Raw genomic sequence first — 11,895 nt, 5'->3', positions numbered from 1 at the left:
GACAAATAGGGCATATTGTTCGTCAGTTAAAAAATCACAAGAGTTAGATTTCGACCTGTTAGGGGTTGATGCTGCCTGATTTGCTACGAGGGCAATATTTCTCGTTTCTGGTTCCTCAGCATCTTTCGGTTCATGTTCAAACTCATATGCTTTGAGATCACTGAAGATTTTGGCTGTGGGTGTTGTTTTCATGTCACGATTATCTATCATCGCGATGACCTTCATCTCCCATGACTTCGGCAATCCACGAAGGATTTTTAGATTCATTTCCTTTTCGGTGAGTTCTTTTCCAAGGTCTGACAAGTCTCCCATCAGCCTTGTGAATCTTAGCTCCATCTCCATGATCGTCTCGTTTGGCTGCATCTTAAAGTCTTCGAACTTCTTCATGGCCATTGTCAGTTTGTTGTCCTTTTCTTGTTCATCTCATTCTCCCAAGTCCATTAGAACTTTCCATACTTCCATGGCATTTTTACATTTTCTGACTCTGGGGAAGAGTGAATCATCTAGAGAGTTGTAAAGAATGTTCCTTGCCACATTATCCAGATTTGCTCTTGTTCTTTCTTCCGAGGTATACTGCTCTTTCGGCTTAGGTATCATTTGTGGAGCATCTGGTCCTTGAGCAGCAGCCTGTGCATTTGCCATCATCACTGTGATAGGTCCAGTAGTTATGACGTCCCACATTTCATCATGAATAGAGCACAGAAGAGCCTGCATTCTTAATTTCCAGTCATCAAACTTGGCAAGACTAAAAGCAAGCTGTTTAGAGCGATGTTGTGCATATTCTTTTTCCATTTTTAAAAAAAAATCGTGCAACGAAGAAGATCCAAAGAAAATAAAATTTCAAAGGTAGATCTACCAGGCAGTAAAATGCAAAAAGCCTTTACCGTTCAAGGTATTTGGCTCTGATACCACTTGTTGGTCCCGATAGATTGTGTGGTGAGTCTAGAGGGGGGGGGGGGTGAATAGACTCTCGTTTTTCTTTAGTTTTTAAAAGAAAAACCCTGACAACACTTTTGAGTAAGATAAGCACAGCGGAAAGATTATAAAGAGAGGGTTGCACGAGTTTGATAAAAAGATAAGACGAGTGATGAAAAAGATGATATGCAAGCAGTAAAATAAAGCAGTAAGTAAAGAGAAGAGCGAGACGAAATTTTATAGTGGTTCGGCCAAACGTTGCCTACTTCCACTCTTCTTCCACAACTGCTGGAAGGATTGCACTATCACTCTTTAGTACAATTACACAAAGACTTCCTTGATCACTAAGCCGGACAGCCTTTGAAGGTTTTTCAACTCCGAGAGTTTACTCCGCCTCTATCAACTTCTTCTTCTAAGTTGAGGTTGGTGAGAAAGTATTTCTTGATTCCTCCAACTGTGAAGTCTTGATGGTGTGGGATGATTGCTTCAAGAGTGCAAGACTTCTTTCAAGATGTAGGGCAGTGATGGATGATCTACTTCAAATGCCTTAACACCTTAAATAACTGGTTCGCAAAAAGCTTTAAGATTGTTAACTTTTCAAGGACTTTTTGCAAGAAAGCGAGTAGAGTGATAATGAACCAGCACCTTCTTAGTTGATGAAGGTTGGTTTATATAGGTGATGAAAATTCATCCGTTGGAGGGAGATGAATTTTTTGAACCTTTTATCTGTTGGACAAGGACCATGGAGCCTCATGCATTTAATGCTCCATTAATGGGTTTGTACTATGTAGCCGTTGAAGGTATGGAGGATTTGATGACTTTTGTCTTTTAGCTCCAGAGATAGTACAGTTTCATTAAATGCTCTTTGGAGAGCGTGTCCCATGAGTTGAGGTCCTTATTGTCCTAGGATGTTGTCAAATCAGACAGGTAGAACATTCTTCTTGTTGATGAGAAGAAGAATACTTGTTGGGATAGTCTTGAAAAGAACTGTCTTCTTAATGACAACTCCTTCTTTCGTTGCTGTGGAGTCTTCTTTCGTCTTGATCAGCCTATCTTCTATTCATAACTCTTTTCGTGTGTTTGTTCTAGCTTAACACGAATTACATATGAGTTATGGCAACTTTCATCTAGAACGAAAGTAGCGATACAAGAAAAACGTAAGAGTTAGGGGTCTACTTTCTACATTACATTGGTATCATCAAAATCCTAATACAAGGTTCCTAACACTCATCTTTCGTGCCACTAACATTGCAGTTTGGATCATTTTGATGTTCCTTTTCTAACGTGGTCTTGATCTTTGATAGCAGCATGGCATATCGAAGTTGCTTCATTTCTTCTTCCACGGCTGGATCCAATGGTGGCTTGTTAAGTTCAATGCAGATTGGAGCTTTGTCTCTCCCGAGAGTGCGATTTGTCATCTTGTATGAGAATACTCGATTGATTTCTTCAAGACGCAGAGCTTTGTAAACATCATCTGTGCCAACCCATTTCAGAGCAAAGTCTTCTTCGTCTTGCATAGCCTCAAAGATTTCAACAAAAGTCCTTAGAGGAGCAGTGCGCCACTTTTGCCACTGCAGAACTCGTTGATAATCGCTTTCAATCGATGCGCGGAGAATTTGATCTGGTGTAGGTGCTTTGGGAGCTGGAACAGAGAGATTCAGGATAACGGGAATTACGATCGGTACAACAGCTGTCTCTTCTACCAACGCAGGTTCTTGTGTCAGATTAACCTGCTCTGCATTGGTAGGTTCTTGTGGATGTAGGACTTGAGACGAAACGAGATTGGTTTCTGGATTTTGATCAGCATAAAGAGTTTCAGAAAGAGCAGCTTTCGGTTGAGCTTCCCCCTCAGAAAGAGCTTCGTGTAGAACTTCTTCCCCCTGTGGAGGTGCTTCTCTCGTGTCTGCTACTTTCGGTGTAGAAAGTTCCTTTGGGGAAGGTTTAGGTTTGATAGGAGACCGAAAGTGACCCTTTTTTATGATTCTAGAGAGTACCAGATTGTCTTCTTCGGATGAATCCTTTACAACTATTGTTTCTGGAGGTGGAGTAGGATCTTTCTTCTCTTGAGGAGATTTGGGATGAATTGGAATAGGTGGAGAAGCTTCTGCCTTCTTTGCCTGACTCCGAGAGGAGTGTTTTTCTTGCTTTTGTCGTTTCGGCTTGGGTTGATCATCCTCAGAAACCCTAGGAGTTCTCGACTTTCTCTTAGTTTTAACCTGCTCAATAGGAATCCCTAACTCCAATGCATTCTGCTTGTCATACACAGAAGGTTTCTGCTTCATATGACATGCTTTCGGTCCTGGCCACCTTGCAAGGTGGACATGTTAAATTTTATGTTCATAATTACTGAATTATATGTTCATAATTATAAAGCTATATATTCATAATTTTTAAACTTTATATTCATGATCATTGAACTCTATATCCACAATTACAGAACTCTATGTTCATAATTATAAAGTTATATATTCATAATTTTTGAATTTCATATTCACAATTATTAAGTCTCTATATTCATAATTACAAATTATATGTTCATAATATGTTTACAATTATATATGAGTAAATTCCATTTTTGGTCCTACTGTTATAGGGGCATTTCCAATTTTAGTCCACCTTAATTTTTTTTGCCACTTTATAACCACTATTATTGAATGTGTTCCACTTTTAGTCTCACCGTTAGTATTTCCATCAAGAGGCCATGTAATCTAGGGGTATTTTGACATTTCTTCTCATCCAAGATTATGTTTGACTAAAGAAATGAGAACATTAAACCTAAAATCTAAGAAACCTCGCCGGCCCATGTTGGAACGAACGAAACGATGTAGCTTTGGCTTCCCATTCTCGTTGTTCGAAGAGCCATCTTCGAATATCGGAGGAGGAGGATGAAGCGCCTGGATTCAAAGAGAAGAGACAAACATAAAAGGACTAAAATACCCTTTGATTATACAGTCTCTTAACGGAAATATTAACGGTGGACTAAAAAGTAGAACACTTTCAATAACAGTGGTTGTAAAGTGGCAAAAAAATTTAAAGTGGACTGAAATTGAAAACACCCCTATAACAGTAGGACCAAAAATGAAATTCACTCATTATATATTCATAATTATAGAACTATATGTTCATAATTCTTGAACTATTTATTTATAATTATAAACCGTTTTAGAACCGTGTCTAACTTGCAAGGCCAAATATCAAATACTACCCACAACAAAGGCTAAATTAATTACCGCTGCTAGTAAAACAAATAAGGCCAACATACCCCGAATGCTTGAACAATTGTAGTCCTTAAATGGTTGTACATAGTGCCTATACAACTAAAGTCATCGTGTGGCTGCTAGTGAATCAAAGAAAAAGAGTAAAAAGAGGTAAATCGCAATACTGTCAAAACAATATATATGGGTAAAAGAAGTAAATTGCTATATGTGTCTCAATTAGCGAATATATCCTAAATTACACTAGTGTCCCGACAAGCAAGCTCAACAAAGAAAACTGATAAATCGCATAATGTGTCTTAATTGACAGATATGAACCATACGCATATAATCGATTAGTGCCCCTAATAAGGTCAAATTGCAACAGCTAACAAAGTAAAACTTTTAAACTTATTTTTAAATAATTGATGGATCAATTGTGCAATACTCGGGTTCTATTTCATCTTTAACATAACACGCACAATTCATGGTTACAAACCATAACAACAGATAAAATTAAACGAGATCTGCACTACATTTTCAGTAAACAGTCTAGTAACATGTTCCCAGAGGATAGCCAGTAAGCCATAAAAACGTTGTCGGCATGTTGCAGTAAGTTAAGCCTATTACCCAAGGAATACGGTTGTGAGAACGGAGTGAGTAAGCAGAGCAGCTTTCAACACCTTCTCCAATACCTGTCAACCAAAATTAACAAAATTAACATAAATTAGCTATAAGTGTAAACACCACGAAAATAAATAAAGAAATGCATGATACTATGTGAAAGCAAAAAAAAAAAAAAAAAAAAAAAAAAAAAAAAAAAAGGCAACTCCACCAAGATAGTCATGCCGTATTGATTAGAGGCAATCAATTATAGTGAACTTCACTGGTTTTTAAAAAAGGCAAAGAGCAAAATTTATCCATACACACCATTTGATTGTAATTTTAGGATTCCCTAATCTCAAATAAGTTAATCAGGTCATTTTTTATTCACTACTGGAAATTATGGAATTTCCGACCACCTGAAAATGATCTTAAATTAAGTTGATACCAAAAACTTCAAAAAGTGGTCGGAAATAGCAACAAGGGTTTTTTCGGATACCAAAAGTGGTCGGAACAAAACTTTCGACTTGATTTAAGATCACTTTCAGGTGGTCGGTAATTTCATAATTTCCAGTAGTGATTTGACTCGGTCAATTATAGTCAACCTAATTTGATTTATTGTAAGGGCAAAGTGCTTTGGCTTTTTGGTTTGAACTAGTCAAGTATAGCCAATCCCCTATTTACTCCTTCGTTTGAATCAAATACTAGACAATTCATGGTTACAAGCCACACAAAACAGATAAAATTAATCGAGATCTGCACTACATTTTATGTAAACAGTCTAGTAACATGTTCCCAGAAGCTAGCCAGTAAGCTATAAAATGGTTGTCTGCATGTTGCAGTAAATTATAATTAAGCCTATTACCCACGAAATACAGTTGTGACAACGGAGTGAGTATGCAGAGCAGCTTTCAACAACTTCGTCAATACCTGTCAACCAACATTAACAAAATTAACATAAATAAGCTACAAGTGTAAAGACCACGAAAATAAATAAAAAAAAAAGTGCAAGAAACTATGTGGATGCAAACAAAAAAAAAAAAAAACTAACAAAGTCGACTTCACTAAGTTATGCATGTCTTATTGATTTGAGCCAATCAATCATAGTCAACTCCATTGGTTCATTCAAAAGGGCAAAAGGCAGGATTTACCTGTGCACATCCTTTGATTGTAATGGTAGGTTCCCTAATAACAAATAAGTTAATCAGGCCATTTCGATTTGACCCGCTTTAATTTAGCCAACCCTGGTTTACAATAAGAGCAAAGTCCATGCCTATTTGCTTTAAACTAGTCAATTATAGCCAACCCATCTAGTTTATTCCTTAGTTTGAGTCAATCAGCTATATATAGTCAACTATATATAGCCAACTCAACTGATTTATTAAAATAGCAAAGTGTAGCCTATAAACAACCAAGAGCTAGTTTATTCATTTGAATCATTCAGCTATAGCTGACCCAACTAGTTTAGAGCAAAGGCCAAGATTTGTGTAAAACATTTAATACTACTAAATTTCTTAATAAAAATAAAATAAAATAAATAAATAAGAAGAAAGAGAGAGAGAACAGTACCACATCAACACACAAATGAACCTCCTTCACCGCAATGGATTCAAAGTCCTTATATCGAAATCATTCAGAACGGTAATGGTAGAAGTGGTGGAAAGCTCCATCACCTTCAAGTCATCCGTCACCATGTACGTCACAACATCCCTCACAAACCCCCCCCCCCCCTCCCCCCCCACCACTTTCATCCCTGCTAGAAGATTCCGCCTTCACCGGAGCAACATAAGACGCCTGATGTCAAATGGGCTAGCTTGCTGGGTTTTGGACTAGCCCTACAAGGTTGGTGGACTTGTTGGTTTGGGCTAAATAGTTTTTTATTTTTTCTTTTTGAGTTGGGTTGGCCCTAACCATAAACAACGGGTTGTTGGGCTAATTCGACGGGCTAAATCACAAAACAAAATTTTTATTACAAATAAAGTAGGTTCATAACTCTATATATATATACATACATATATATATATATATATATATATATATATATATATATATATATATGTACATATATATATATATATATATATATATATATATATATGTACATATATATATATATATATATATATATGTACATATATATATATGTATATATATATAGTGTGTGTGTGTGTGCATAGTGTGTGTGTAGTGTATATATAATGTGTGTAATGTATAAAAGTACATTATTTTATATATACTATCAAATAATGTACCTTCAATACACAAATAATGTACATTTAGTATATTGAAAATCTACTCTATATTCATGGTACACACAAGTTGTATGGACTATGGTCCATCCAATAATGATTGGATATTACACGGGCCAGCTCAACAATCCATGAGCTGGCCCAACTCAATCCAATACAATCGTTATGCGTTGGACCTGTGTCCAGCATGCTTGCTGGACACGGGTAACAGTGCCGTTAGGCACTGTTATCTCCTTTTTTTTTTTTTTTTTTAATTTCAGACCGCTTCGTTATAGAAGTATATGTTCATAATTTTATTACTATATGTTAATAACTGTACATTCATAACTCCATAACTGTACGTTCATAACTCTATAACTGTACATTCATAACTCCATAACTATACATTCATAACTCCGTAACTGTACATTCATAACTCCATAATTGTACATTCATAATTTTTGAAGCTTTATGTTCACAATTTTAGAGCTCTATGTTCATAATTTTATCACTATATGTTCATAATTGTAAGTTCATAATGTTAAAGCACTTTGTTTATAATTCGATCAATAACTGTACATTCATAATTCCATAACTGTAGATTCATAATCTCATAACTATAGATTCATAACTCCATAATTGTAAATTCATAACTCTATAACTGTACATTCATAACTCCATAACTGTACATTCATAATCTTCGAAACTCTATATTCACAATTTTAAAGCTCCATGGCCATAATTTTATCACTATATGTTTTCATAATTGTAAGTTCATAATGTTAGAGCTCTGTGTTCATAATTGCATAACTATACATTCATAACGGCATAACTGTACATTCATAATCCCAAAAAAAAAAAAAAAAACGCCGTTAACGGCAAAACGCGCGCGATTTTTTTTTTTTTTTATAACTAAATGACGCGTTTTTTTTTTTTAAAACGACGTCGTTTTGGGCCTGTGTCCACAATTCATTGTGGACACGGGTCCAGGGCATAATTTGCCAATCCAATAACCCAATCAATCGTTATGCGTTGGACCCGTGTCCAGCATGCATGCTGGACACGGGTAACAGTGCCGTTAGGCACTGTTATCTCCTTTTTTCTTTTTTTTTTTAAAATTTCAGACCGCTTCGTAATAGGAGTATATGTTCATAATTTTATTACTATATGTTAATAACTGTACATTCATAACACCATAACTGTACGTTCATAACTCTATAACTGTACATTCATAACTCCGTAACTGTACATTCATAACTCCATAACTGTACATTCATAACTCCATAATTGTACATTCATAATTTTCGAAACTCTATGTTCACAATTTTAGAGCTCTATGTTCATAATTTTATCACTATATGTTCATAATTGTAAGTTCATACTGTCAGAGCTCTTTGTTCATAATTCGATCAATAACTGTACATTCATAATTTCATAACTGTAGATTCATAATCTCATAACTGTAGATTCATAACTCTATAACTGTACATTCATAACTCCATAACTGTACATTCATAATCTTCGAATCTCTATATTCACAATTTTAAAGTTCCATGGTCATAATTTTATCACTATATGTTTATAATTGTAAGTTCATAATGTTAGAGCTCTGTTTTCATAATTTCATAATTGCATAACTGTAAATTCATAACGGTATAACTGTACATTCATAATCCAAAAAAAAAAAAATAACGCCGTTTGATAGGCATATTTTACACTCATATTTTAGGTACATCTTTATAATAATTTTGCATTAGTTATTTAATATATCTAATAATTAGTTCTTTTTATATATAATATATAATATAATATATAATATATTATATATAATATATATAATATATATAGAATGCATACTAGTATATATATAAGGCGTACTGCTTTATAAATGATTATATATATATATATATATATATATATATATATATATATTATAATAAAGCTTACCAATCAACCCAAATTGAAACTCTATTTTCTTTCTTACCCCAAACTCTATTTTCTTTCTTTCATTTAGACATGGCAGCGTAGCTAGTGGAGAATGTCATCAAACCGCTTCCATCGGCGAGAGCTTTGTCCAAAGACCGCATCATGGCGCAAAAGGAGGAAATAAGTGGCAGAGATTCATTTGAGTTTATTTTAAGAATAGTATAAATAGTAGAAGTTTTTCTATTGTAAACCGTTCATTCTCCCTCCTCTATAGTATTCGTTGAAGTTGTTATCAATGTCCATTTGTGGTTAATTTCTAGTTGGTTTAGTAAATTGAAGCCCCGGAGTTCATAACGCTGTAAGGTTATTTATTTAACTTTATTATATATATATATATATATATATATATATATATATATATATATATATATATGTTTTTATGCATTTGGGTATTCAATATTCTTCTAAGTTATTTGAATAGTTGTATCATTTAATTGCTAGGGAGGCCTACTAGTTATTTACTTGATATAATTATTTGCTATATTAGATAATGTTGTGCTACAAATTATTCTAATATTCAGTAGCAACTGGGTTAATTATTGACGGCTTAGTGATAATTGGACTCGGGTAGAATATTTTCCTAAGTTAAATGCAACCGCTTGTGCTTGTGTTATTTAGTTTATCGGTTTTCTTAGTTCCTATTGCTGCTATTAAATTAAATCTATAGCGCTTGTCTTAGGTTATTTAGTAGTTAGGGGTAATTAAACCGCTTGTGCTTTATTTACCTACAACTAAGGGAAAACAGAAATGAAATAATTTCACGACAAATATTCAATTGCATATTAATTAATTTATTAATCAATGATCAGTGTTGAATTCCGGTGGTGGATCTTTACTAACCAAGGTTTCTTATTATAAGTGCTTTCAATATATTAGTTTCATTGCTTTATTCGATTTATTTAATCTCTTGTTTATTTAAATTATCTTTTACTTAATCTTTATTCTCGTTATTTAGTATAATATATATAATAAAGCATACATTCTATATGATATATATATATATATATATATATATATATATATATATATATATATATGATAGGAATATTTTTGTAAGTTTTGATGAGCCAAATGTATCTTTAGATCCCCTTGGTCTTTAGGTCTTTAGTACAAGCATCATAAATCAGAATATTGAAATCAGAAGGAATCTACCATAAGAAGAACAAAATTAATTTGAGAAATTAATTTTGGTCCTACGAGTATTCATCCGTGAAAGAAGCATAAAGCAATGACGTTGCAAGGAATAACCGGATGAGCCTAACGGCGAAATGGTAGAGGTCCTTACTCTAAACGATCACACCCGAGATCGATTCCCCTCAAGGACCTATATTTTTATAAAGCAGATTTTCGAAGGAGCACAATGTATTCAAAAAGGAGCTCAGTGTGTTTTAAAAGAGCATAATGTGCAAAAGGAGCATGATGTGTTCAAAAGAGCACGATGCGTCCAAAGGAGCACGATGTCTACTAAAAGAGCACGATGTGTGCTAAGGAGCACGATGCGTCCAAAGGAGCACGATGTCTGCCAAAGGAGCACAATGTGAACAAATCTGAAAGGAGCACAATGCAGCTAAGGAGCACAATGCTAAAAAGCACAATGTTGTCTAAGAAGCACAATGCTGTCAGAAGAGCACAATGTATCAAAAGAAGCACGATGTTCAAGTCAAAGGAGCACAATGTGGCAAAAAGAGCAAGATGATCAGAAATTGGATAAATTCGAAGGAATTTACTCCAAGACCACCCACATGCCACAAGACTCCAAAATTGCCTGAAAGACATTTGATCAGAACGGAAAAATATTTATGAAGGCATGAATATAAAAACTTATCCTAGAAATAAATTCTATCAGATGAATTTATTTCAAAGATTCGTTGGATATTCAAATTGACAATTAAAGTAATATTTTTAGAAACAACTAGAAAATCAAAGTTGTGCTAAAAATAATTACTTTGTCAGACAAGTTGACAAATCAAATCAAAATTAAAGATCTACTACTGTCAACAATATCAGGCTATGAAGATTCAAAATTCAAATATCAAATTATCCCACTCCAACGGATATATTTGGTTGCCTATAAAAAGCCATGAAGACTTGAAGCAGAAGAGAGTGCAGAGATAGATGAGAACGAGATAGAAGTGTAATACACACGAAAAAGTGCTAGTGCTCAAATATTCAAAGAGACTTAGTCTGAATAGTCTCAAAATCTAGTTGGAGAGAGAAATACAAATCCTTGTATTTGTAAATTGTAGAAAGAGTATAGCTGTGTGCAAAATACTCTAGTGAGTGTAGCTGTGTGCAAAACACTCGTAGTTGCTAAGTGTAGCTGTGTGCAAGACACTTAGTTGGCGTTGAGTATAGCTGTGTGCGAAATACTCGGAGTTGAGTGTAGCTGTGTGCGAGACACTCGGAGTTGGGTGTAGCTGTGTGCAAGACATCCGGAAGAAGTGCCTGTGTAGCACTTGTTCACTATTGTAACTGTGTGTGGAAAAATAGTGAATTTCTCCTAGACGTGAAAGGAGAAAAGTGGACTAGGAAGATTACGCCACTTCCGAACCACTATAAATTGCCTCTCTCATTTACATACCGCACTTACTTTATTTGCTATATCTATCTATCTCATCCGACTAACCCGTTTACTATTCACAGTTAATCTTTATCATCCGGGTTTAGTGTGTTCTCACGTATGCATGTGACTCAAACTTCTCGAGCTTAAATACTAATTTATTCTAAGCAAGTTTGACGTGCTGCATGTAACATTCGTCACACGTTCGACGTGATACGATATTTATTTACAATCTTGAATATTGTCATTATATATTGAGTGAACCATCTCCTCTACATATTCAAGATATCTCTGTCACTTTACATATCGTTTGTACCTAACTTATCTCATACATGCACATTTAATTTACTAGTTGGGCATAACTCTTTACTCATTATTCCGCTGTGCAGTACATACTTGCTCTATTTAC

The sequence above is a fragment of the Ipomoea nil genome, unplaced genomic scaffold (assembly GCF_001879475.1).
Source record: "Ipomoea nil cultivar Tokyo-kokei standard unplaced genomic scaffold, Asagao_1.1 scaffold1993, whole genome shotgun sequence".
NCBI lineage: Eukaryota > Viridiplantae > Streptophyta > Magnoliopsida > Solanales > Convolvulaceae > Ipomoea > Ipomoea nil.
The sequence above is the reverse complement of the archived record's forward strand: the minus strand, read 5'-3'. Positions refer to the sequence as shown.